Here is a 9759-nt window from a genome sequence, read left to right as displayed (position 1 = left end):
CAAGATCATTCTAAAAATATTCAGGAAAGGTTCATTTCTGTCCTATGAATGTGACTTTTAAGAATCAATACCTGCTCAAATGAGTATCTAGTTTCAATATAGTTTTAGTATTTGTTTGAGGGGGGCAGACACGACTGAAAAGGTTTTAAGCTCTCTGCTGGATCGTTTATTTGGTAAGTTACAATAAATATCTGCAAATTGTGCTAAAGTGCGTTGAGGCGATTGGCTGATGGCATGCAGATTCAAGTAAAAGGAGCAGCAACGGGCGTAGGAGGCAGGGCTCTTTTATACGCGGGTGGATGCTCTGTGCCCTGGTGCACCCGGGTCACCTCCAAGAACACACATTGTTATTATTATTATTAATAAAAACATGGCACAACAGGGGCCATGACACTGTTGATTAGTATCTCATTTTCGATACTTTGACAACCATCCTAATAATACTACTATTAAATATGTACTACTACAACTTGTACATGACTTTCAATGCAATACTGCACTAAGTATGCATGTTTTCTGTGTCAACTGCCCACCAACCTGTAGGTCAAAGGTTTGCACCATCTATACTGTTATGCCATCGAGCAAGACACTTCACCTACCCATGACAGACTGAAGAAATTATTGTTACTCTTAGACACTATATACTTATATTCCACTATTTAAGTGGAATCAGAAAAAAGTTTTATCGACATTGCTTGGAAATGAACAAGAATGTGCTTTGATGAAACATGAAAAGTTTTACAGCTTTAGAAACATGAAAAACAGAATTAGTTCATTTTAAACAGTTTACAGTAGTCCAAAGTTATTGTTCATTTACCTTATACATTCAGAGCCTCCTAATTATTCACCCTGATGAGTTTATAAGCACTTTTCACAACACAACAGAGGCCATAGTAGAGTTTTGCAGTGACATTAAAATTAACAACAACTAGCACGCAAATGCACATTTCCTGCTTATTTGACAATAGACAGTTTCTAATTAGATGCAGGCAGCACACAGCGGACTTATTTTGACCTCAAGAGCTACTTTATCTGTACTGGGGCAAGACACATTTTGCTCAAAAACATGGAAAAAAATCAAGTACACCTCAAGCCCAAAGTAGTTAGAGGATTTAACTTTTGATTGGCAATAAGAACATAAAACTAATCTATGAAGTCGCATCCTGTTTCCTTTGAGGAAGTGGTTCTGGTCTGGCAACCTCAAACAAACAAACAGGAGAGTGTTCATTTATCTTAAAAATAACAACTAAATCTAAACCCACTCGCTATTGTTCTCTGCACTGGCATGACATACATTTGCGAACAGTTTGTGATATCTGTGATAACTTTGGGTAATACAATTTATCTTTGAGAACTATTTGGTGATCTTGTTCAGTTTATATCCAAGGAGGTCAGACTGATGAAACGTTAGCTCAGTTCAAAACAAAACAACATATTTTATCTTTTGAGCTGTGAAAAATAGCAGCAGTAAACAGGAAATCAAACCCATGAATACCACATTGGTTTAGCTCTATTATAATTATTCACCATGATGAGTTTATAAGCGCATTTCAAAACTTTCAGAGGCCAAAGCGGAGTTTTGTCGTCACAGTAACGCTACTAACAACTAGCATGCTAACAGTGCACTTCCAGATTAGACGCAGACAGCACATAATGGACATGTTTTAACTTCAAGAGCTGCTTATACAATATCTATGTACTGGGGAAAGACACACAAATACATGGGAAAAAGTACAGGGCTTTTAACCTGGTTGTTGAAGTGCAGCAGTTGGAGGCGTGGTTGGGTTTGTTTGCTCTCATTAGGCGTGTAATCCTGCGTTATGCCTTTGCACAGGTTACTTTGAAGAGTACAACAGTGGACCAGGGCCTGAGGGAGCGGCACATCGTTTTATTATAGGTCAATATAATATCATTAGCAAGTCTATAGTCTGAGGTACATGACGTTAATGGAACAAACTGTGCAAAATATAAAGAGAATGGATTTGACTGTATGAATTTACTACTGTTACTGCTATTATTATATAGAGGTTAAAAAAAAGTAGACTATTTGTATAATAAAGCTAGTTCTAAAGGTGAAGAGAGTGCCTTTAACTAATGTACATGTGGTAGTGGTAGTGATAGTAGTAGTAGCAGTAGTAATAAAAGTAGTAGTAGCAATTGAAGTAGCAGCAAAAGTAGCGGTAGAATTAGCAGTGGAGGTAGCAGTAGCGGTAGTGGTAGTACAAGCAGAAGACATAGTAGTAGCAGTAGGAGTAGAGGTAGCAGTAGATGTAGTAGTAGCGATAGAAGTAGCAGTAGAAGAGGTAGAAATAGTACAAGCTGTAGAAGTAGAGCAGTAAAAGTAGCAGTAGACATAGTAGTAGTAGTAGTAGTAAGTTGCAGAGTAGCATACTACTCATAGCTTTTATCATAATGCTATTTGACCTATTTGTGGTTGCAGTTGCCAAAGTACTTCCTTCCTAAGTAAACTTTACACAACTTAGCACAGGCCTACAGCAGATTAACACACTTAATTCAAGAGCCTACTCAAGCTGTACGAGAGAAGCTGTGTTTGTGTAACGGGGGAATCCAAGTGTTGCAACACAAATAGAATTAATATACTTAAAAAGATTGAAAGACTAAACTACTGTATAAATACAGAGTACAAATAGACTATATAAGCCCACAGAACTATGTACTTTTGTGTAGAGTACTACTGTTCTCATTTTGGAAAAAGTAGCACCACCATGTAAGTCACATTGTCTATGTTTACACACAAAAATCTGATCATTATCTGATTTTTGGAGTTATCAAATTGCTGAAATGCAGTGGTGGAACATAACAAAGTAAAATTAGTAAAATACTGTACTGAAGTTAAAAAAAAAAAATCTATCTGTACTTTACTTGTGTACATTTTTACCTGGATACTTTTTACTTTTACTTCACTACATTTGAGAGCAAGTACCTGTACTTTCTACTCCACTACAATTGTTTAAGACCTGCTGAAAAGGCTGAGGAATTATTTTTAACACTGTAACAGAAATATATATTTAAAAAAAAAGATTCAACTGTATCAAAACCACTGCATTTGAAGCTTTATAAGATCTCAGTTCTGTGTGAGATACTTTTACTTTTTACACTTTAAATACATTTCAAAGCAGGTATTTTCATATTTTTACTTACCGGTAAGTTGATTTTTCATGTGATACTTTTACTTTTACTTGAGTATTTTTTTACACAGGTACTTGTTCCACTGCTGTTTAAATGTGATGTAAACAGTGGCCTTGTTCACACGCACACCAAACTCTGATTGTAATCTTATTTCTGAACTTATACATTTCACACAGGTTCACACAGGTGCAGGTGTTGACAAGGTGAATTATGCAATGATGAGACTGATGTGATAAAGACAAAAAATGAAACTGAAATGTTGTATTTAAAGAGTTATTTTCTGTCTTTCAGATTCAACAGTTCCTCTAGAAATCAACTAATTAACTGACACACATCTCCAGATTTGTCATATCTTGATTTGACACAATAGCGAAATAAAAACGCCAAGATCATGTAGAGCGGGTTAATACGAAGATTTTAAGACCAAAATGACGAGTCTTTTTTTAATAGAAAATTAATTGGAGCCAGAGTCGATGGAGCCAGAAATGTGCCCATGTTCACTTCCAATTTTGAAACGTGGCGACTAGCACGTTAGCTATGTCCATTTATATATACAGTCTATGTCACAGACCAAAAATCAGACTAATTATTGATTCTAGTAGTTCGGTCTGATTTTTCGATCTGATTTTTACAGGCCATGTAAATGCATCAGTTATGTCATATTAACAGATCTAAACAGTTGGCAGCCATGTTTAATATTTGCATAATTTTCAGTCAGCTCCACACCGGGTAGAGCTGTTGTCATTTAAATCTTAACGTCTGGGAGCTGCTGTCAGGCCAGTGCAGCTTGTGTTGTCACCAGTTGCTGACCTTTGACCTCTTTATCAGTTGTTGCAGTAAATTTGCAAGAGCCAGCATCTTCCAGGCCTCAAATACTGTTTCTCTGTGTGTGGTTAGGAGTGGCTTGTGTTCCTGTTGTCTTACTATTTATGTTGGCCTCTTCCTCATCTGTATTTGTAGCCCCTACGTAGTGTCAAATGTACAAAATGAAGTTTGTTTTTCACTGTTGATGGCTTGAGTAGAGATGAAATATAGATGTGTATGCATGCAAATAGTAAAATATTGTTTATAAGCAATTTCTTCAACTCTTTATGGTTAACAGGCTAACAAACTCTTATGAAGTTTAGGCCTACGTAGCTAAAACAATCAAATCCTTACACTTGATCTGAACAAATTTGGTTAGTTCATTCAATATAGTCTTTTAATGTGTTTAGCACTGACATGTTTTGTATGTTTATGTTTTAAAGGGTGATTAGACTATCCATGAGTTTCAAAATGATGAAAAATTTGGACTGTCACCATGGCAATAAACAATTAAAAACAAAATATTGTATCTTTTGAATGCTAAAAAGTCCTCAAAATAACAGGAAGCTGAAATCTATGAATGCAACAAACCAAAATTACCAAAGCAATAAACTTGAATCTGATTTATGCATTTGTTATATTAATTAATATTATTATTTATTATTAAGTAAAACCTTCATACTGATAATGCTAGTTTGAATAATTTTCATTTTTTTCCACTTTCTTTCTGTCCAATGCAGTGCAGTAACAGTAACCTTGGACTGTCTGGACTGTTGCCATAGCAATAAACCATTAAAAACACAATATCCTATCTTTTGAATGGTAAAAAGTCCGCAAAATGTCACAGAATGCACCAAACCAAAATTACCAAAGCAAATTGATAAGTTGAATAAGCTTTAATGTGAAGTATATATGTTTAAGTCATATTTATTATTATATGTAAAACCTTCATACTGGTAATGCTAGTCTGAATAACTGACACGTCCTCTTTCTTTCCTTCTTCTAACCTTTGTAATAGTTGCCAAGTTAATACACGACTTTCCCCAAGGGGTTTGGAGAAGCTGGTCCTAACCTGCTTCCCATCAACTCTCATAAAAAGTGAAAAGATTGTCAAACTGATAGTATAAAAGTTGTTATTATGATAATTATTAGGTCGTGTCCACCGCAGCCGGGATCCTCCAGCGCCCTCCGCCTCCTCCTCCTGCTCCCCGCTCCCACGAATCAACGGCTCGGCTTGGATGAGAGCTCAGCCCCGTACAGCCTCACGAAGGGGGAACTCTCTCCTCTCTCCTCTTTTGTTATTTTGACCGCGTTTTAACCAACAACGTGAGCAGAGGAGTAAAAAAAAAAAAAAAAAAGAAAAGAAAAACGTTGGTGCTAGCATAGGGGCGGCCGTTGGGTTAGCTTTTCCCCTGAGGAGGTGGGACTTTTTCGGGCTTGAGCGTGGCGTCAACTGGGGACCTCCACAAAAGTTAGCTAAAGTTTGAGGGACGCTTTTCTTCGCTTTGGATGAGATAAACAGTTTCCTTTCCAGCTAAATTGCATGACTCAGAAAGATTAAAGATGGTGTAATTCAACTCAACCGTTAAAAAAAAAAAACAGCCCGCGGGTTAAGAGAAGTTTAAAGAACCGGTTTTGCTTCGTCCCGTAGCCGCTTTGGGACCCTGAATGCTCGGCTAGTTTTCCAGCTTGACACGGCGGCAGCGGAGACTTGTCACGGAGGACTGAACGAGCTGCAGAAGTACTTCCCAAACAAGCTCCAAACGGGCAAATCGGTAAGTTTTAATTACAATAAAACGGCTAATCTTGATTTTTGCAAAAGTGTACTCAAACCTAAGCTACTTTTAAAGCTGTCATATTCTTTGGATCCATTGTAAAACAAGTACAAAAGAGAACACAAGACCAGACTTCAGTGATTTATCTTGGCTGTAAAAACTGTAAATAGGACACACCGCTTCTTGGGGTTTCTTATTTTTCAAAATAAACCAGATTTGAGCCAGATTTGAGCCTGTTACACCATTTATTTGTAGTAATGACTTGGGATGATTAAGACATTACTGGTGAGTGCCCATCCATATGTTTCTTGCCACTTGGACCATAAAAGGAGCAAAGATTTAACTAGTTAACTCTCTCAGCAGGAATCTCAGGTTTTCTTGTCTCGTTAAATAAGTTAATGACTAGTTTTGAAGTGATTTTAACTTTGTCTGACTGGCTTGATGTTTTCTGGAGTTGTTTTAGGTCAAACTTTACATTTTGTTTGTTATAATTTGATATTATGCTGCAGTAAAAAGTAGTTTTGGACCAATCTATGCTTTTGCATACGACAATGGTGTTTTTGACATAGTAAAAAATGTAACTGCTATACAGTATCTTATTTCTGTTTTATTTGAAGAGGGTTGCTGCTGACGGTTGTGCTGTTGTTGGTGCTATAGTTGAGTAGGTTGGTAGTGAAGTTCTTTTATGTGAGTCTTTTGATTCTTGTTTTAGTCCTGGTTTAGTTCTTGTTTTGTTCTGTTTTAGTCGTGGTTTTAGTCGTGGTTTTAGTCGTGGTTTTAGTTGTGGTTTTAGTCCTGGTTCAGTCCTGGTTCAGTCCTGGTTCAGTCCTGGTTTTAGTCTTGGTTTTAGTCTTGGTTTTAGTCTTGGTTTTAGTCCTGGTTCAGTCCTGGTTCAGTCCTTTTCCCTAGTTGCATTTGAAGTGGGTTTTGGTTTAGTTCTGTCTTTCAGCCTGGTTTAGTCTTGCTTGTTGTAGTTGCAATTAAAGATGTTGATATTAGCCATAGGACTTCAGTGAATCTGGAAGCATTGATCACATCTGAATCGTATTTACAAAATAGTTACTACCAAGTTTCTGTCAAAAGTTGGACTCAGTGATTAAATGTGTAGTGTATGTGTTGTAAAATAATTAATTCCACATAGAGCACATTTTAAATATGTGTAAAAGCCTTGGCATTTGGGAGAACTGAAATATGGATGGCAAGAATCACTACTTTTCAAAAAATGTTTGTAAAGGTCAAATCTACAGGGTTAGCACTTTTACCTCCACAAACAACATCTCAGGTATTATTCTGGATAAAAACTGCTAACCCTGTAGCTTAGATATGTACAGACATGTTCTGAAATGTGATTATTGTAATTAGATGTCAGTTCATGTTTTTGTCAATTCATCTGGACGTGTTTTAAAACTTGACCTTTGAATAGAATCCTAGAAATCGGAAAGTAAATCGCAAATATAATCACAAAGCTTACCAAATGTTTCCTCATCACAAACAGACCTGGTGTTTTGTTTCATACACACATGTTTAACACACAAACCTTGCATATTTAGGCTGAGTTCTTCTCTCAAACTGAAAACACTCCAAAACTGTTCCACCTTTAAGTCCCACGTTTCTAATCAAAGTTCATACAAATATGCAAGTATGGCCACTATGCTGATATCACATCAATGGCAAGCTTTATGTTTACTTAATGGCAGTATACTTTTTCCAAACAATTCCTCACCCTGTTCCTATGGCTGAATGTCTTTTGCAAAGTGCATTTGTGAGTCAAATGTGTGTGTTCCTGATCCTGTGGGCTCTGTGGGAGGGAGTGCCTCTTTGCTACTATGAGATGACACCCTACTGTCCCACACACGGCCTGTACTTAGTGCTTCTCCTTTAGGCTCTCTCCCCTCTTTCTATACTCGTCTTGTCACAATATTAACATCGCAAAATCTATTTTCGATACTAAGACATGAACTCAATACTGATTCTGATACCACAATGATAGTAAAAGTAATAATAGTAATAGTATATGGGTGTATAGTCTATGTGTCTTATACTTGTTCTGATACAGCTCAAGAGCATTCTAAAGCTCTTCAGGAAAGGTTAATTTCTCTCCTGTGACTGTGACTTTTTTGTATTAAAATGAGTATCTAGTTTCGATACTAGTTTTAGTATCGATTAGTATCTAATTTTTGATATTTTTGACAAACCTAGACTACTCCATACATTGGGTTTCCATGTTTCTTGGGGACATTGTATTGACTTACATTCATTTCCTGCAGACTGATCCTATAGGCCATGTACCTGATTTTTTTCTCATGTATTTTAGCAAAATGTGTCTTTCCCCAGTACACATATATTGTATAAGTAGCTCTTGAGGTTAAAATAAGTCCACTGTGTGCTGGCAGCATCTAATTAGAAAGCATTTTATTGTGCGGTAATCAGGAAGTTTGCATTGGCATCTTAGTTGTTGTTAGCATTACTGTGATGTCCAAACTCCGCTGTGGCCTCTGCAAGTAGAGAAAAGTGCTATAAACTCATCTTGGTGAATAATTATGATGTTCAGAAAGCATAAGTCAAATGAGGACGAAGTCTAGACCACTGCAAACTGTTTAAAATAGTAAACTAGTTCTGTTTTTCACATTTTTAAGACAGTAAAAATTAGATACATAGTACAACATACAACATAGGGACCTGTTTTTGTCCCCATAAGGCAAGTAAGTCCCCGCGATGTGAGTGTGTGTACAGTTTTTGGTCTCCACAATGTAATAAATACCCACCCATACACACGTACACTGTCTCGTATATTTGACCTGCTCTGTCAGTTTGCACCAGATGGCTTACCCCTTTTCAAAATGCACAGAGGAAGCCCTACCCTGCTTTGGGAGAGAGGGAGGAGAAGAGGAGTGAGAGGAGAGGCGAAGGAGGAAGGGAGATGCACAAAGGAAGAGAGGGAGAAAAGAGGAGTGGGAAGACATGCAGGGACAGAGTAAGATAGAGAGGAAAGAGGAAAAAAAGAGATGGGGAGAGAGGAGAGAGACACCAGGGAGGCAAGAGAGAGAAAGAACAGAGAGAGAAGAGAGGGGAGGAATGGAGAGATACCAAGAGAGAAGAGAGGAAGAAGAGCGAGAGTGCAACAGAACAGGACAGGACAGGAGAGAAAGAGGGGGGGGGGCAAGAGAGAGGTGGCGGAGGGAGAGGGGAGACAGAAGAGAGGAGAAAAGGGAGAGACGGGGAGCAAGAGAGAGCCGTGGAACGGAGGGAGAAAGAGAGAGAGAATGAGAGTGCGAGAAGAGATGGGTCGCCCCTTTTCATTATACACAAAGGAAGCCCTACCCTGCTTTGGGAGAGTGGGAGGAAGCAAGACAGAGGTAGAATGAGGAAGAGGAGAGGCAAGGAGCGATGGAGAGAGGAGGGTTGAGAAGCAGGCAGTGATGAAAGATAGACTTCACATGTTGTTTTTTCATCCATTGCCTTTCAATTAGTACAAAAGACAGCTGCTGTGGCCCATTATTACTCTGAAACCTGCTTGAAGCTACGTAAACTAACTTTTCTCCCACCTTACCTGTGGAACAACAAAATGTGTCTTGCCCCAGGGCTGATACATTATATATACGCAGCTCTTGAGGTCAAAATAAGCCCGCTGTGTGTTGTCTGAATGTAATTATTTAATGTTTTGTTGCCCAAGAATCAGGAAGTGTGCAGTTAGCATACTAGTTGTTAGCATTGCCGCGACAATATTAATTTCCTGAAGTAGCTGTAGTTGTCATTAAAAGCAAATAAATAAATAAATAAAAACTCTTCCTCCTAAGCCTGAACTCTGCTCCAAACTTCAAGCTGTTACTGACAGAAGATGGACCGTGGAGCTCTCCATTAAAACACCAAAGCTGATCATTTACAATTAGCAATGACTGAATCTTAAACCTTGGAACTTTTATGGAAAATTGCCTTTTCATAATTTTTAACCCTGTTATAGTTGTTTCTTCTCATTGACCTTCTCGAAAATGTTTTTGCAGTGATTCATGTTTGAGTAATCTTTTTTCTC

General features: G+C 37.8%; 1 protein-coding gene across 1 annotated transcript in view; it reads left to right on the top strand.

The window, feature by feature from the left end:
* Nucleotides 1–5238: 5238 nt before the first annotated feature.
* LOC117371326 (transmembrane protein 198-like) overlaps nucleotides 5239–9759 on the top strand; it is a 31649-nt gene continuing 27128 nt past the window's right edge. The window contains exon 1 of the mRNA XM_033966983.2: nucleotides 5239–5729. The gene's annotated coding sequence lies outside the window, so the exon portion shown is untranslated. The remainder of the gene's footprint in view (nucleotides 5730–9759) is intronic.

This window comes from Periophthalmus magnuspinnatus, chromosome 5, assembly GCF_009829125.3.
Source record: "Periophthalmus magnuspinnatus isolate fPerMag1 chromosome 5, fPerMag1.2.pri, whole genome shotgun sequence".
In the NCBI taxonomy this organism is placed as follows: Eukaryota; Metazoa; Chordata; class Actinopteri; order Gobiiformes; family Gobiidae; genus Periophthalmus; species Periophthalmus magnuspinnatus.
This window is presented reverse-complemented; position numbering and strand designations above follow the sequence as displayed.